The 19,088-nt window shown below is 39.7% G+C and overlaps 1 protein-coding gene across 3 annotated transcripts in view; it reads left to right on the forward strand.

Annotated features, from left to right (window-relative positions):
* The window catches only part of POU2F1 (POU class 2 homeobox 1), a 114,239-nt gene that overhangs the window by 24,048 nt on the left and 71,103 nt on the right, over nucleotides 1–19,088 (forward strand). The window contains exon 1 of one of the 3 annotated variants that reach the window (XM_044442358.1): nucleotides 8,532–8,657. The exons of the other annotated variants lie outside the window; for them this stretch is intronic. The gene's annotated coding sequence lies outside the window, so the exon portion shown is untranslated. Of the gene's footprint in view, nucleotides 1–8,531; nucleotides 8,658–19,088 lie in introns of those variants that run through there. 3 annotated transcript variants of the gene reach the window in all.

Consider the following 19,088-nt stretch of genomic DNA (forward strand, 5'->3'; position numbering starts at 1 on the left):
ACCCTCAAAATGTGCATGGTTTCTTTTAGAGTTATTTGATGGTTGGCTGTCAAACATCCCCTGTCAACTTAGTTCACATGACATGACAAGACACTAGTTTATTTATTTAATTTAGTTTTAAATTTATAGGCCACTGAATAACCCTACTGGGCTCTCTAAGTGGCGCGAACAACAATAAAATACAGACCGAGTTGGGTACCTGTGAGTGCCATTCAGCCCACAAGGGTTCAGAATAACTTCCCCCCTGGTAAATTAAGCCACAGTTAGCTGATGTGACAAGCAAACAGGCCCATTACATCATCTGGTGCTTGTGATAGTGTGTTATATCAGTAAATGTTTCCTTAACAGCCCTTAAGTTGCAAAATGGGAAAAATCCAGTCCAAGCACTGAAGTTTCTCATTTCTTTACCTGCTAAGGAGGAGGGTGCCATATCCATGATGCTCAAATGTGAGTGGCATAATTTACATATTATGGAAATCGGATGAGATAATTACTCAGGTGAGTTGTTACATTAGCATACCTAATCTGTTTAATTTTCAGCTGGTGCTTCACCAGTGGGAGTTGGGAAAGTGGAAGGCAAAGTTTGGGAACTCATTTTTACAGTCTGGCAAGGAAACCTTCCCCAGATTTGTTGTCTGCTGTAACCAAATAGTGCAGAAATTTGTACCTGTCCAGGCAATGGACTTAAACTTTCTGAGTGCCAGCCAGCATGGAGAATGGTGACGATTGGAGTTGGAATCCAACAACATCAGGATGAAAACAAGTATCAAGTATGATGCATGTTGAATGAATTGATAAATGAGTAGTTTGCCAGTGAGAATCCTGGAGTAATTATCAATGTTGCAGAAGACAAAAAAATTAAGTTTCATAGTGGGGCATTAATGTTCATATGCAGACTGGAGCAAGCTCTAACATCCATTAGACTGACCAACTGGCTTTACAGACCAGAGTGCTTGTCCCACCAGTGATACTGCAACCAGAAACTTTCAAAAGGAAGCTTTTGAAAGCAAGAGCGGACACCCTCCTTTTGGTGGAGGAATTTTATTACTGGAACAGAATGACTTCACATCCCAGATTTTGTTAGATCAATTCTAGCCTGATGTAATTGAGTACAGCTTACTTAAAGAACATTAATATTCATAAATTCATAGAATAGTAGGGTTGGAAAGGGCCAAGTAGGCCATTGTGTCAAACCCCCTGCTGGTGCAGGATGCCAGTTTGCACCATTTGACTTCGATAACTGTCCAGTTTTGCCTTGAGTGTCCCCAGTGTGGGAAAGCCCACAACCTCTCAGGCAACTGGTTCAATTGTCACATTGCTCCGACAATTACGAAGTTTTTCCTGATGTCTAGCTGAATCTGGTGTGCTGTGGTTGAAGTTCGTTGCTCTATGTCCTACACTCAGAGATCTTTTCCTTCCTCTTTGTGACAGCCTTTGAAGTGCTTCTAGAGTGCTATCATATCCCCCCCAGTGTTCTCAAGGCTGAACATGTCCAGCTGTATCAGTCTTTCATTGTAGGGCTTGGTTTCCAGACCCTGGATCATCTTTGTAACTCTTCTCTGAACCCTTTATAGTTTTTCTGCATCTTGGGTGCCCAGAACTGTATACAATATTCTAGGTGGGTACTGACTAGTACAGAGTAAAGGGTTCTGGAAGTGATACTTCTGTTTATGCATTCCAAAATTGCATTTGTCCTTTTTGTGGCTGTATCACATTGCTGGTTCATATGTAGCTTGTTTACAATGGCTCCAAAGTTGAGCCAAGTATTCCTCATTTTGTATTGATGCAAACCTCACTTCAGCTTGAGAAGGTTTTATAGCCAGTTGTGGGTCCACCTAATAGTAGTTCTGCCAAGCCCATTTTTTGCTAGTTTGTTTATCAGGATGTTGTGGGGCACTCTGTCAAATACTTTGCTGAAGTCTACGTAAATTATGCCTGCAGCATTTCCACTGTCCATTTGGGAGGTTACCCAGTCAAAAATAGAGGTTAGTTTGGCATGATTTAAGAAATCCATTTTGGCTTCTGTTCATCATTGCATTTTCTTCAAGGTGCTTGCATACTGATTTTTTTGAAATAGTTTGTTCTGGTATTTTCCCAGGGATTGATGTTAGACTGACAGGTTTATAATTCCCTGGTTTGTCTATTTTACCTCTCTTGAAGATGGGGGACAACATCAGCTCTCTTCCAGCCATCTGGCACTACCCCTGATTGCCAAGATTTCTCAGAGATAATGGATAGTGGTTCAGAGAGTTCTTTCTCCAGCTCTTTTATGACTCTAGACTGGAGTTCATCAGGTCCTAGGGATCAGAAAACATGGAACTCATCAAGCTGTTTCTTGGCCATTTGTCCATTGATCTTAGGCTGCCATCCTTGCCCTTTCATCTTGTGCTTCCTCTTGGGTAGGAAGGTCCTATTTTCTCTTGTGGCAGAAGACTGAAGCAAAGTACCAGTGAAGCACCTCTGACTTTCCCTTGTCCTCTGTTATCTTTTTGCTGTTATCTTTTTGAGTTGTTAACACCCCTCTCTTTTGTTTGTCTTTTGTTTTGGAAGTAACTGAAGAAGGTTTTTGTTGTTGTTGTTGTTTTTAGCAACCCTTGCTAGCCTCAGTTTGTACTGCTTTAGTCTTCCTGAATTGTCCTTGCAAGTCTTCTCCTTCGCTGTTCGTTTATACTCATTTTTGTGACCTGACCTCTGTTCTACTTTCTATACATGTCCTTTTTTCCTTTCAAGTTGTCACTTAAGTTTTTATGGAGAGGGCTTCCTCTGTTGTCGTTTTCCCCCTTTTTGTTGGAATTAGTTGTTGTGCTTTGAGAATTTGTTTTTAAGATTTAAGCTGGCCCTCTTGAACTCAAGGGTACTCTTTGGCTACAGTTGACTTTTGGCATCTTTATAATTTAGTATTCAAGAATGGCACGGTCACTTTCTCCATTTAAATAGATAATAATTTAAAGGAAAAAAAATCTAAATTTTCCAGAGGAGGGCAACAAAAATAATCCAGGGTTTGGAAACACTGCCCTTGAGAAGAGAAGAGTGATAGGGGACATGATATCACTCTGTAAGTACCTCAGCAGTGCTGATACTGGGTTGTGGTAACTGATGAGCAAAGGATCTGGGCCTTCAAGTGTTACAATATTAGAATGAAAACATTAAACCTTCTTGTGCAGAGGGTAGTTTTCTAAGTGCTTTGGGCTCCATATCCCAAAACCCTGCCAGCATGGCCAGTGATGTGGAACACTTAGAGTCTGCACCTAGAGATTTATTTTCTGCCCACTTTGGTTTAGTGAATGAATTGTAAATAGACAGCCCTAGTGACTGTTAGGATTGAGGAACCTCAGAGCCAAGAACCAAATCCAACCAAACTGGGATCACAGTCTGGCCTGCAGGGGTTTTCCAGATAATTATACTCTCTTTCCCTAATGTCAATTTTTTATGGTTTCCCAGTTTCTGTGCAATTTCTTCCCTTTTGTAAAACATTGAAATGTCTCTTTTAGGGCTTCATTATGGGCTGTAAAAGCTTTCTTTGACAATATACTGGTATTTTATTTATTTTATTTATTTATTAAAACATTTCTATGCCGCCCCTTGCCGAAGCCTCAGGGCGGCTTACAACACAATAAAATACAAAAATAACAATATAAAATTAAAATTAACAATATAAAATAAATAAATATAAAAGAAGTCGCCCTGGCCAGATAAATAAGCAACTATTGTTAACAATTAAAATGACGTTTAAATAAAAAGGTCTTCACCTGGCGCCGAAAAACAAATAACGATGGCGCCAGGCGGACCTCTCTGGGGAGTGCATTCCATAGATTGGGCGCCACCGCAGAGAAAGCCCTCTTCCGAGTACCTACCCTCCTAATTTCTTTCATGGAGGGTTCCCGGAGAAGGGCCTCTCCTGCAGATCTCAAGGGGCGGTCAGGCATATATGGAAGTAAGCGCTCCTTCAGGTAACCAGGACCCAAGCCGTTTAGGGCTTTATAGGTCATAACCAACACCTTGAATTGGGCCCGGACTTCAATGGGAAGCCAGTGAAGCTGACGGAGGACTGGAGTCATGTGAACATAACGCCTCGTCCATGTCAGCAACCTGGCAGCAATATTTTGAACCAATTGAAGTATCCAGACCGTCTTCAAGGGAAGCCCCACGTAAAGCGCGTTACAGAAGTCAAGGCGGGAAGTCACCAGCACGTGTGTCACCGTCGCCAGGCAGTTGTACTCCAGGTAGGGGCGCAGCTGATTAATCAGCCGAAGCTGAAGGAAAGCGCTCCTCGCCACCGCTGTCACCTGAGCTTCCAATGAAAGCTCCGGGTCGAGGAGCACTCCTAAGCTGCGGACCTTGTCCCTAAGAGGGAGTGCAACCCCATTCAGGACCAGGTCAAATCCACCCTCTCCGAAGCCCGATCCGTCAACCAACAGGACCTCCGTCTTGTCTGGATTGAGCTTCAGTTTATTGGCCCTCATCCAGCCCATTAGCTCGGCCAAGCACCAGTTCAGCACAGCCACTGCCTCACCTGGATTAGTGGAAAACGAGAGGTAGAGCTGGGTATCATCAGCGTACTGATGATTCCGCAGCCCACACCTCCTGATGACCTCTCCCAGCGGTTTCATGTAGATGTTAAACAGCAAAGGGGACAAAATGGAGCCCTGTGGTACTCCATGGCATAGCTGCCATGGCACAGAGCCATAGTCCCCCAGCACTACCTTCTGGAATCGGCCGTTGAGATAGGAGCGGAACCACTGCAAAGCAGTGCCTCCGACCCCCAATCCCGCTAGCCTATCCAGAAGGATACCATGGTCGATGGTATCGAAAGCCGCTGAGAGGTCCAGAAGAACCAACAGGGACGCACTCCCCCTGTCCTTCTCCCTGCACAGGTCATCATACAGGGCGACCAAGGCAGATTCAGTACCGTACCCGAGTCTGAAGCTGGACTGAAATGGGTCCAGATAATCAGTTTCATCCAAGAGTGCTTGGAGTTGTCCCGCCACCACCCACTCTAACACCTTGCCCAGAAACGGGATGTTGGCCACAGGTCTATAGTTAGTGGCCATCTCTGGATCCAGTGACGCTTTCTTCAGGACCGGTCAGACTACCACCTCCTTTAAAGGGGCAGGCACCCGACCCTCCCTCAGAGAAGCGTTAACCACTTCCAAGATCCAGGTCCCAATCCCGTGCTTGGAATTATTTATTTGGGGTATTTCTTTTATATTGGCACTATCCTGTTTGCCTTTGGTCCTGCACAGCACAGGAATGTAAACACCAAGAGGTTATTTGAAAATGGAATTGGTCCTTGTGCTAACCCCTCCCCCCACCCCATGTATACATGCATGGGTTTGGATCCTAACTTGCATTCTCAACTGTTACTTATGTCCTTTGAAATCCACTCTTGAGGGTTGGGGAGACTTTGGAATAGGGATGTGGCAGCATCTCTTCCCTTAAGCATCTTCTAAGCATCTCCTCCCCATAACACTGAACCTTAGCATCTGAGCCAATAACTAGGTTTGCATAACACCAGAACCCAATGTGGATGGTGGAGTGTCATGATGTACGTTGAACTGTTTCTTGCAGGATGGCTTGTTTGGGGGCAACAGGCTACCCTGTTGAACCATTATTTGTTGTAGGGGTTGTTGAACCCAGCCAGTGTGGTGTAGTGGTTAAGAGCGTGGGATTGGGACTCAGGTGATCTGGGTTCTATTTTCCATTCGGCCATGGAACCAACTGAGTGACTTTAGGCCAGTCATGGCTCTCAGCCTAACCTGCCTCACAGAATTGTGGGGATAATATTGAAAGCAGCAGGAGGAGAATGATGTAAGCCATTTTGAGTTTGTTTTAAGAAAAAAAAAGTGGGATATAAATACAATAAATAAACTTGAGGGGCAGATTCCATCATGCCTTGTAGAAGTGGTATGGAGAAAATTCCTCATTGTTTCTGGCACTTTTGCCTGTGTTTCTACCAGTGACAGTCAGCAGCCTGTCCACCAATGCCCAAACTGCACTTTGGAGTGACAGTCACTGATTTGCCACCTCGCCCACTACCAATGGCCCTAATATGGCTGAGATGGGAGACTCATTCGCGCTTTGTCCCATAAGCTTGTTTCTAAGCACAGACAGCTTGTGTCTGTGACTTACCTGACCAAGAGAGAGAACAGTAGCTTTATGGATAGATCTTATCAGCACTTAAAACTAGTTTATAGTGTAATAACAAAACACTGTATTTATGATTAACATACATAGATTATTGCAAATAGCACCTATGATAAATAAATAACAGCTCTGTTAGGGACTGAGGGAAAGACTTGGGGGCCACATTTGGAATTTGGGTCACCTGTGACCTTCCTTAGAAGATGGCCTTCCAGATGAGAATTCTCTTGGTCTACTCTAAGCAAATAAGTAAGCTTGGTTATTCTTCTGGAGATGTATTGACCCTGTGATTTTGCACAAGGCCTACGCTATAGTACAGGGGTCCTCAAACTTTTTCGAAAGGGGGCCAGTTAAAAGGCGGCAGGTACACATGCAGGCCAGTGAGGCAGCTGCGAGCACGTGCGAATGGGAGGCAGGCGGCAGCGGCGGCTTGCTTGCTCGCTCGGAGACCATCTCCGAGAGAGCAAGCCACCACCTCCTCATGCGGGCGGTGAACAGCGGCACAGGCCGGATGGATGGCAATGGTGGGCCGGATCCGTCCCATGGCCGTAATTTGAGGACCTTCATGTCTGAATCTGCCCCTTTCTTCAAAAGGAGCATTATTTCCCTTTTTGGTTCATTGCTAAAGAGCTGTTCGTCCTACAAGAGCAGCACCAATAGCAGCTTCTTGCTTTTATATTACACATTGATTGTTGAGGAGTTGAGGAATGCAGTCTTGGCAAATGGGAAGGTAGTGGATTGAAGCAAGAAAGTTTGCCACCTCTAATCTTTCGTTTTCAGCTTCTAGTCAGGTGAAGGAGTGTTCTTATGTTTTTGTTCCTCTGGGTGGCATCTGTCTTCAGGAAAAAATATCCTTGCACTAAAGGACAGATTGGTAAACTGTGTATGTTTTTCTCTGGCTGCTGTGAATTAACTCCATGAGATGTTTTAATATTGGCAGTCTCTGTGTGTATATGTGTGTGGGGGGTAACTTCCTTATTCACCCGCGTTCTCCAGTGCTATTCTATTGCTTGAATGGTCTGTTTCAACTAACAAATTGCATAGTTAACACACAAGTATGATTTGTAATAGCATTATGCCTCACACTCTGTTTTAGTGTCTTTTTGACTTTTTTTCACTGCTAAAAGTACTCGAAATTCTGTATTATTTGAAAAAGTGTTTGCTTGGGATCCTTTTGCTACATTTTATGGAGGGAGGGGAGAATAATGGACGTTATAGGTCAAAACAACCACAAGTTTCCAACCCTGCTGTTAGGGTATGCTATCTCAACAATAAACCCTTTGCTGCTACCAAAATAAACTCTCTCTGCTTGAAAGAAACTCAGTAGTCTGACTTTTATGAATTTGCACCACTGCTAGAGACAGTATTCCAAAATGAACAAAAATTATGATGTTTGCTATGAAAAATTATTTACAAAAGAAGAATAAAGTGCCATTCCTTAAATGATAGCTTGAGAATGCTGAAATTTTTAAAATTGGTTTTAACAGGCAAAAAGAGTCTTCCCCAGTTAAATTAGCTTTCAATAGCTTTTTCTTCAGATCAGTTGAAATTGTTTCCTATTCTGGTAGATAACTTTCATTTATTTTCCATCATGGTTTGAGCTATATTATCTTTTGTTTTAAGTGTTCACTTTTCTTTTGGTGTTCAGATATTTAAAAATTGTTTATATGAAAAGCCATTAAAATGTATATATAAGATCTTATACACTTTATTCAACCAGTGATCTGGCTAGTTTTTTCTAAATCCTGCTTCTACCAAGATCATTCCTCTGTAGTTAGGATATTTTTCTCTTCCTCTTATTTTTTTCTGTGAGAGTGGTTGCTTTTAGGAGTGCATTAGCTTATCCTAGGTTTGGAAAGAACTTCACTTCAGCAGTAGCAGATACCCTAGGTTTCTGCATCTGTCTAATTTGGACACAATATCACTGGTGTTAAGTCTTGCAACTTTCTAGTTAATCATCTGGTAGCCTCTGTAGCTATAGAAAATGGTGTCTTTGTGAATGGGAAATACTGAAGAAGGGATATTTTTGTGTAGGAAAATTAAGATTTAAACCAACAATGTTTACAGATTATTTTCTCTAAAAAGACAAGTGAACAGTCCTGTTTAGAGTGATTTTTAAAATGCTCCTTTGAGATAATTTTTTTCTTGAGTTTTATTCTCCTGTGCACTGAAAAAAATCTTTTCTGTGGAAGTTGAATTTCAAAACCAAGCTTTCCCTCTCAAAGCAATAAAATTGCTTTTCAGTTCAGAAAGGCCACAGAGTCAATCATGATGTCCAATAGACTTTGAATGTACTTTTCCTTCTGCTTTTCCTTCTCTGTTGTATAAGTAGGTTTCTTTGAAGTGTACCCTGCTAGTGCATATTATTTGAGCCAGTGTGTTAAGTCTTTCTACCCTTTGTTCTTTCTTTGCAGCGCTAGAACTTCTTTTTCATTGTGCTGACCTTGATTGACACTGCATTTGTGGAAGTTAATAAGCTGGATTTCAGAAACATTGGCCTGCCCTTCAAGTTGAAGGTCAGCTGCTGTGAAATAAATGCCCAATATATTATAGGATGGAAAAGAAATATGAGAGAGGGCAGATCTTCTTATATGTCACATAACAGACAAGGTGTAAGTTCAAAAAGAAATTAATGGTTAATGTTTAGAGCACACACACACCCTTTAAACCTGAGGGATCTTGAAAAGTAGTGTTTGCTAGGGCATGTAAGTTAGCTGTTAAAAAGTGGGGGTGGGGGGAGGGAAATAAGGAAGTTACATCTCACTGTGTATACCTAAACTCTTGAGCTCACCTAAAGCTGCCCATTTATTCCTAATCTGTCTGTTAGAAATATTCACTCCTGTGGTCACTGAAACCAGCCAGAATGTTAGATTATAATGATAATCACATTTATAAATGCTTTCCTTAGTGTGCCTACTCTCTTTCTGATATGCTGTTGTATTGAAATGAAATCTACAGAATACTTTTTTGTTAAAAACAAAAAGGTGAATGTCTAAAATTTAATTGATAGATTAAACAACTTCTATTAGACAATGTTTTAGATCAGAGGTAGGCAAACCAGTTCTTTTCAAACATTTTGGACAACATTTTCAATAATTCAAGACTGTTGGTCATGGTGGCTGAGATTGATGGGATTCTTAGTTCAAAACATCAGGAGAGCACCACACTCGCCACTCCTAATTTGGAATAGGTTTATCTAGGTTATTACTGCTCTGTCATACTGTTTTGTGAATGCTAGGTAAAATGCAAGTGTCATGTTAAGAGGTTAACAAGTAGCTTATTCCATTGTAAATGTATCAGTTGATTTATAATTTATAATTGATAATAATATAATTTATCAAAGTATTTTTCTCCCTGCCTTTCTGTCCCCTTCCGGTTACCCACTTACTTTTATAATAACAAATAGCAGAGGCTCAAAGAGTAAAATCAACCAGTAAAAGTGTCAAAGCACTTAACAGTAAAAACAAAAACAAACAGTAAAATCAGCATTATAAATTCAGCTATAGATTCTTGAAATGTTGATACTTTCTTTTTAGCATCATGAAGAGTTTCATGAAAATAAAGGGAATTGGAATCTTGTTGCCTCAGACCAAATGCCCATCTAGTTCAGCGTGCTGCACTAAGTGGCCAACCATTTGCTTAGTCAGCAAGCAGTACCACCCCACTGATATTCCCAAGTACACTGCTTCTGATATTGGAGATAATATATTGTCACCATGACTAGTGGCCATTGCCTCATCCTTTATGAATGAGTGCGTAATGTCATGCAGGTCTTGTCTTTTCTCTTTAAAAGACCCTAAACACTGTAAAGTTTCCTTGTAGGGAAGTTGCTGTAATCCCAATTATTTGGTTTTCTTTTTTCTACATCTTGCTTAGTGCTACATTATCTTTTTTGAAGTGTAATCACCATACCTGAGTGGATTCCCATGACATGGCAACCCATTGTAGGTATCTACCTATGGAGCGTTGCCATATTGGCCACCCCCTCCCCCCTTTCAGACTGGGAAATAAGCACTGATTTTAAAGGATATTTGCATTACTTTTTCCTTCAACTTCCAAGCCTTGAAATCAAACAGTGTACAAATTCCTTAGGGAATTGCTTTAAAAAACTTTATGGGGGCAGAATAGAACGGTTCAAATGAGATGCCGCCCTCAATGTGGCCCCATTCATGCTGTCCCATTCAGCCACCCTATCAGTGTTTTTGGCAGCTGTCATGGAACAGCTTGAAAAGGAACCATGAAAGGGGATGGGCTTAAGATCTCACCTTTCTGGACTAGTTGAATACTTGGGGAGAAGTATCAAAAAGGTGGAGGGCACTGAGAAGCATCAGTTCAACACTAGAAAACAAGAGGATTACCCTTACATGAATACAATGATAAGCCCATCCCCTTTTGGTGCACCTGCTGTACCACTTTTCCCTCTCTGCTAGTGTTCCCTCTCTGCTGGACAACTGTTTGCAATTTAGACTATATACACCCTCACCTCCTTAATCTGTTAGTATTTGATGACAGAAACTGACAAGGGCATTAATCAGGCAAGACTGCATACCTTAGAACTGCACTTGAACAACTGTGAATACACACACACACACACACACACTTCACAATTTCTTGGATAGATTTGTTCTTACCATACAACCTCAGCATATGATTTTTTCTTTACCTATTAAATTGAGAATTTTCATTTAGAGGAAGCACTTTATGGCACTTCAAGGCTTCTCTTTGGCATTTTATGGTACTTTACAACGTCTCTTTTGGACTGAGGTTGACCATGGTTAAGTTGAAAAGGTAGTACTGAGCCAGTGGGCACAGGGGTCCTGCTATACTAAGATAATTTAGCATATTCTGATAGATGCAGCTGAGTGGTTTGGAAATGTTGAAGGTATGTTCTTCTCAAAAATGCTGGCTGTTAAAAGTATAGAGCTTCTAATTAAACTTGTGCAATTATCTGTACAGAACTGTAAATATGTTTTAAAGAGGATGCACATCATCCAGAAGGAACTAGTTCTATTAAATGAAATACAGTTACAAGTAACAGAATACTGTAAAAAAGTAATTTTCATGGAAACATAATAAGAAAGGACCTAATAAGAATTTAAAGGAAACTTGGGTTAGAAAACAAGTGTAATATAGACTTCCAGATTATGAACTTGAATGTCCATGATTGAGCAAGATCAGAGAACCAAGTTCAGTAATCTTAAGAGTGAGTGACTGTGATCCTAAAACATCTCAAGTATTTAAGATGTTTCACCTAACATCTGCTCATTGCATGCATCATCCCAGGAATTTTTGAAGATATGAATAGTATAAATATGAAGCACAGCAGTATTTGCCCTATGACAATATTTGGCTTTTTGAAAACATATCCCATCTGTGAAGAAGGAAGAGTAGAGAATAATAAAATTAAAAAGGATTGTATCCATGGCTAGATGGCTAGACCATCCATTAGAATGAATTCTTGGCTAGGCTAGCCTTCCCCAGTTGGTCATATGCCGCTTATCATCCATAACAGGTCTGTTCTTGAGTGTACCAACCACTTCTGGCTTTGAGCCTAAAGGCCCCAGCCATCTGCTGTTCAGTTCTCTGTTAGCAAGTTCCTTGTTTAATTATCTGCTGGCTGACTTCCACCCTGTATTATGCCTGGAGGCCCTGGCCCAGTACTTTATTGTCCTTTTAGGTCCACCTGATCTTTGTTCCATTTGGCTTTCTCTTGTTACACCTGGTCTGTTCCAGAGTTTGATTGAAAGTTGCAGTCACATTTTGGGTGTTGGCTAATGAATGTAGAAGGCATTTGTTCATGCCAGACATCACTAGATGTAACCTCAAACAGCAACACCTGCTTTGCAAGAAATTTTTCTGAATAGCTATATGAAGTGCTACAATACACTTACAACACCTCCTTTGGAATTGTACTAATTCATTGACATTAAAGTTGAGATAATTAGTGAAAATTCTGTTTACAGCAGATTGTATAGAAGTAGATCTGGCTTGATATTTGTTGCTTATTGGCAAAAGTACTGTGAATGCCTGTACAGATACATGGTAGGATCAGTATAGCAGCCACTGCATACCATTCCAGGAAAGGATTTGCTGTTGTGGTTGCTATTCATGTTGTCACCTCCCCGTACTACACACACACACTTTACCAGAAGCTGTCCTTTCTCAGCCAGTGCTAAGCATAAGAATTAATGCAACCACTGTCTTCCAGATGCTTTGGACTATAGTCTCTGACCATTTGCCATGCTTGGAGTTTATGGGAGTTGTAGGTCAGAGCAGCTGGAGGACATCAGGTTGCCTATTCTTACATTAAGATGGAACCAGACCCTATAGCAGACTCAGCTGCCAGCTATGTTTGTCTTATCTACTTTGGCAACAATATTGCATGACCTAAAATGGCATCTACATCAGGGATTAATACAGTTTGATTGAAAGTTTTAAGTTCATCTTAAAAAGTGATATACGCTATCATGTGTCATTTACATACAACAAACAGGCCATCTCAGCACAAAAGAATAAACGGTCATAAATCTAACACAAGAAATGTTCAGAAAGCAGTGGAGAAACTTTCAGTTTGCAGAACAGTCTTGTAAATAATTTTAATGTGACTGTTCCTGAAAAAAGGAATTTCGAAGACTGATATCAAAGCAAAATTGCTAGAGTACGGTTCACCAGAAATTCAGTTCTATTTCCTGTGGTTTGAATAAAGCCAAAGTTTTTTGTTGCTGCTGCTTTTGTTAATCATCCTTGCAATTCTGTCTGTGTTATCACCCTACAGCTAACATAGTTAACTCTGTTTATACTTTCTTCATTTCATTTTCCTCTGGCAACACAGTTTATATTGTCCTCTGTGCCCCTTCCCTTAGCATGTATATATAAATCTCCCACTTTTTGGTTAACACTTGATACATCTGAAGTGCACAACCTCCATAAATTTTTTTGCCGGAAAAAGATTGTAAATCTTGGAGGAGCAGTCCTGTGACTGTTGACAGCATCTGAAGGGCCAACAATTATGAATGAATAGGAGTTTCATTCCCTTTCCTGGACCCTCATAGCTGGTGCAGATGAAACAATTTTTTTAATGGAAAAAACACTAAATAATTTGTTTTACAAAGTTATGCTTTGTGCAATACATATTCTTCTTTAACTTTATAGAGCCAGATTGGTTGTTCTAAATTTGCAGTAGAGCAATAGTCCTAATACAAAGAAAGCTATGTGGGGGCACTAGGCTTGTTACCCAAGAGGAAAGGGGGCAGCAGCTGAAAAAATATTTGGGGACCAGATTAGTGTATTGCATGGACATGACCATATGGCTAATAAAAAAATCAATTAGACTATGTCATTAGAAGCAGAAGATGGAGGGACTGTATTCTTATTGCCAGACCTAGAGCAGGAGTAGATAGTGTAGTGACCACGAACTCTTAATATGAAAAATCAGAGTCAAGCTAAAACAGATCACTAACAGAAACAATACCAAATTACGGCTTAAATAACTTCCCTGAGGAATGTAAATTTCACATTAAGAACAGATTTGCATTACTCAACTTAATTGACCATGATCCAGAATAGAAGTGGACTGAAACTAGAAACATTAGGGAAGAATGCTGCAAGCAATTCTTTTAGCAAAAAAGAAAAAAGAAAAAGCCTGTATGGATGACAGAGGAAATACAGTTGCCAAAGACAGGTGAGAAGCAAATGCAAAAGTGACAGAAATAAGATCAGAATCCTGAAAGCAACTTTTCAGCAACTATCATGTGGAGACAAAAATAACTATTATAATAAACAGTGGAAAGAAATAGAAGAAAGCAACAAAGGAGGAAAAAATACCTCTTCCAGAAGATGCAAGAAATCAAAGGAAAATTCAAACGTAATTAGGCATGCTAAAAGATAGGGAGCTACAATGTCTGACCAGCAGAAAATAAAGAGAAGGTGGAAAGAATATACAGAAAACCTTGCAGAAGATATGCAAGGATGGCAGACTCCTTCAAAGGAGAGGAGTATTGCACTATTGTAAAGTGAAATGAAAGGTACTCTGAAAGCACTTGGAAGTAACAAAACAGGAGTAGAGAGGATACTAATAGAGCTATTCAAAGCTGCAGTCCAAATCCTAACAAGAATATGTCAACAAATATGAAAAACAAAACAATGGCCCACAGACTGGAAATGTTCAATATACATTTCAATCCACAGGGAAGGAGATGCAAAAGAGTAAAGCAACCATAAGACTATTACAATAATATTCCATGCAGACAAAGCAATGCTTAGAGTATTTCAACAAAGAATATTACTCTGTATGGAGTGAGAAATGCCTGGCGTTCAAGGTGAATTCTAAAAAAGGAAGAGGTGCTAGAGATCATGTTGTAAATATTCTTTGGCTACTGGAGTGGACCACAGAAGAAGATCAGTTTGTGCTTTATAGACTATAGCACAGCCTTTGTGTGGACCTCATGAAGCTGTGGATGGTCCTGAGAGAAATGCAGGTGCCTCAGCACTTGATCATCCTGATGCATAAACTGTATCATGGACAGGAAGCTACTGTGAGGACAGACTATGGAGAAACAGAATGGTTTCCAATAGGCAAAGGTGTCAGATAAGGGTGCAGTTTATCTTCCTATCTGTTAAGTCTGTGCACTGAACATATAAGAAAAGCTGGATTAGAATCAGAAGGAGGAGTGAAATTGGTCGAAGGAACATCACTATTTAAGATATGCAGATGACACCATGTTACTGGCAGAAAGCAGCAATTCATTGAAACAACTTCTGATTAAAGTCAAAAGAAGAAAGTCCAACAGCAGGACTGCAACTGAATATTTAACAAACAAAAATCATGACTACTGTTCACAATGAAGACACTGAAAGATTTTACAGACCTCTGCTCAGTCATCAACTCAAATGGAGAAGGCAGCCAAAAAATATAAAAAATAAAAAATGGAAAAGACAGATTTGGAAGGATAGGAAGGAAGGAACTAGGAAAGAGTAAGAATGTATCATCCATACTATTGAATTCCTGATCATCATGTATAGGTGTGAAAGCTGGACAGTGAAGAAAGCTAATAGGAAGAAAATAGATGCATTCAAAATTGGTTGCTGAGGAGAGCTTTGTGAATAACCTAGACTGACAGCAAGGCAAACAAGGAGTCCTAGATGAAATCAAGTCAGGGCTTTCCATAGGAGCAAAAAATGAGAAACCTGAGTATGTCACACTTTAGGCAAAACATGAGATGGCAAAACTCCCTGGAGGAGATAATCATGCTAGGGAAAGTAGAAGGCAGAAAAAGAAAAAGAAGACCAAATAGGAGATGAATTGTCTCTATAATGGAAATGATTTCCTTGAATTTACAAAAGCTGAATAAGGCTGTCATGGAGAGGGCATTTTGGAGAGTTTTTATTCAGTGGATTGACATAAGTTAGGGACAACTTGACAGCACATAAAGACAAAGTCTGACTCCAGCTAGGGAGCCTTCTGGGTAATGATGTGGGATAAAAAATATAATAAATAAATATAAATAAAATTGTGGTTAATTCTTCATTTATATATTCTGTCAACCAACCAGCATGGACATTTATTTTCTCTTACATAAAGAAGCTCTTCTCTGTGCAGTAACTACTACCTAACTGTCTTCTTTTATATACTTGCATCCTTTACCGAGAATCAAGCAGAAATACATTAATTTCACTACTTCCCTTTTGAACACAATAACTTTCTCCTGTTCAAATCCTACTGAGATGAATATGAGCCAGCCAAGAACACCATAAAATCCAGTGGTTTTGCTCAGATACTTTTCCATATAGTGAGGCTTTAAAAAATCCTCTTGCACCTCAAAACTTTAAAGAAGATATAATTCTGCAGTGAAAAAGGTAGGGGAGTTGTATGATCAAAGTTTTTGGATTATGCTATTTGATGCTAAAATAAGGCTAATGATTTGCTGTAGTCAAAGTTAACATTAATGTTAGTTTGGGAGACATATGAATTCTAACATTCTGAATGTAACTTTAATGCATGATTTGAATTATTCTTTTTCACTATTGATTTATATTGCATTAATTTAAACACAATTAACTTTAAAAGTAAATGTTACTGAAATAAATAGAATGTACTTCTGAGAAACTACGTAAGGATCAGATTGCAAGAAGTTCATGGTGGTTTGTGTATGCCAACAATTGATTTAATTTTGTGGGTTTTTTCAGTCTATACAAAAAAGAGGGTTGTCCCTAAGGAATATGCAAGTCTTGTTCTGCCTGTGACATTAAGGCACTTTTTAAAGTAAGCATTTCTGAATCTAGTTAAAACATTGCTGGTGATCTGTGTACGGTTCTCTATAATAAGACACAAGTGTGTCTGAAGAATTTTCACAAATACCTTTAATACCATCACTTGTGAATATTATTATAGTATAAAAGCAGGAGAGATTTTCCAATTTTCATTTGAAAATTGAATGTACATTTCAGCTAATGTAGCTCTTTCACTGTAATATCTGGCCAAAACTAATTTGAACATCACTCATGAAAATGGGCTAAGCAGCCTTCATTTCTTAATCTCATTCTCTGATTTCGAAGACCACATTTTACTCTGAAGTTTGGTTTACATCATTAGAATCAGAAACTAAAAAATAAGCACTGAGTAAGGATTTAAAAATAAGCAGAAATTACTTTTTAAAAAACTTGGCTACTTATTGATTTCTTATTTTGGACCTGTTCACATAGTTATTGTGAAACATAACCTGTGTCTTTTGTCCCTGTATTTCTGCAAAAGGTAGTATGAACTGTCTTGCTAGGGGAGTGTTTCTTCTCCAAATAACATTATTGCCTTTCATCATAAGGTTCTGAACTGCAGTGGGCCTAGTGGCATGCCCCATGTTTTATTTTCTGTTAGTCAAAGAGGTACAGATTTCTTTAAAAAAATAAAAAAATAAAGAAATAATTTTCCTTGCAAGATGCCATAATTGGCATTTCATTCACTAAGTGTTTAAACTTTCTAACCAATCTGAGGCTAATACAACCTCTGCTTCATTGCCAGCTGTGTATGTTGCTATGGGAACTCAGTAGGGACTAGCTGCTGATTACTGTTCTAAGGACCACACCTGGCTTATTTGCATTCAATTTAAGTTGAGGAAATTTCAAAAGAAGAAAAGGGGAGCTTAGATTAGCCAGTGGGCAGCCAGAAAAGGCTTGTCATTTTGAGACTGCCAGTTTGGATGACAAAAGCTGTTTTCTTATTCATCAGACTATTTGGCAGACCCACACGTCCTCGTTTGGAATTTTGTAGATATTTTGGATGTGGGGGTGTTGGTGCAGTCTTGATGCTGCTTCACATTTCCCTGCATCATTTCCTTTTATTGCTTAAGTCCAACATATTTCATTGTACAGTACTACATCTATAATACATTGGCTGATTAAAGTGAGATGCTGCAAAGTGAGCAGACTGAACATATTTTTTTCTGAGAAAGTATGTGTTGCATTAAAGATTGAGAATATAATGAGACCTTTCCTATTTAACCTCATATAAATCCTATAATAGAAGGTTTATGAGGGAATGACCTAGTTTGGACAATCATATTTTTGCTTATTAAGCCAAAACAAATGTTTTGTTCACAGAGACAGTTTTCTCCTCCTTTTGTGTGAGCCACAGTTATGCTAGGAGCTCTTCACTTAGCTACAGTTTCCTGTTTCATCTGAACTTGGAAACTAGTTATCAGCTTTGAAATAAATAAATTTCTTCTTCATGGTCTCTGTGCCTCATGCATATAGGTTATATGCCTTTGTAGAACACTCTTCTGGAGCATTCTGTAGCTGGGCAGAGTTTTAGACAGGAGTCCCTTGCTTACATTCCAGGACATACCTCCCATATTCTACTCAGTTCCTTTTTGTCCATCATAACAACTGGAAGCATTTGTAACACTATCTGTATCTGTAGAGAACCCTTTCAAAAACAAAAGCTATCTGTCAACTTGGGGCAAACACCCTGACAGTTGTAAACATCACCTTAATTCTCACAGAGTGAGTTGGCCTCTATCTTATCTAAGCATACAAGGCCCAATTTTATCAGTCCATCGCAATGCATGTATGAGTACATTCAGTTATCAGAAATGTGCATACTACTGAATTTGAGAAAACTCCTCCAGTGTGAACCCTTTATAGCACCTGCCTGAACTAAGCACTCTAGAAAGCACATGTTTAGTAAAAGATGCAATCAAAGCAATTGTCTCTTGCCACAAGCATACCAGCTTTTTCTCCAACACTTAACTATCCCCAAAAAGAAGTGGCCTATGCCCCATGCTCAGCCTCTGAGAAATCAGTTGCTGTATTCAACCCAGGAAATTTTTGTTCACTGTTCTCTCATTCCTTGCTGAAGAGACTGATTCACAACGATAGACCTCTGCAGTGCCTATTTTCACTTTTCCATTTATTGAACCTCTTGCTGTTTCCTCTGCTTTGCCCTGAGCAACAGATTTTTTTTCAGCTCAAGGTTCTCCTTTTCTGTTTGACTACTGCACCAACAGTTCTCTCTCAGGGACAAAGGGCCAGCACTGTTACCCCTTTGAATATACCTGGTAGTATATCTGACAGCAATCTCAGCCAGCTACACCAAGATTAATAGTTCTTCTCTCTACTACACTCAGCCTCTACATGCCAGCCATTTTCCCATTTCTGGCATGAGACCTGTTGGTAGTTCTGTAAAGTTAACTACCAGGACATTCAAACACATGGCTGCAACTGATCTTTTTTCTTTTCACAATGAAAGGGGCTTTCCTTACTGCTGTCACCTTAGCATGTACAGCAGAGGAGCTTTGCAGTCCTCATTATAGCCTACCTTATTTGACTTTCCACAGAGTTGTTTTATAATTGGACTTCACTTTTATCCCAAAGATAAAGTTGGAATTCCATTTATTCCAGTACCTTGTGTCGCCTACATTTTACCTTCCTACTTTCCTGTTGCATGTTAAGCTTCA

This window comes from Varanus komodoensis, unplaced genomic scaffold (assembly GCF_004798865.1).
Source record: "Varanus komodoensis strain SLA01 unplaced genomic scaffold, ASM479886v1 scaffold4, whole genome shotgun sequence".
Classification (NCBI taxonomy): Eukaryota; Metazoa; Chordata; class Lepidosauria; order Squamata; family Varanidae; genus Varanus; species Varanus komodoensis.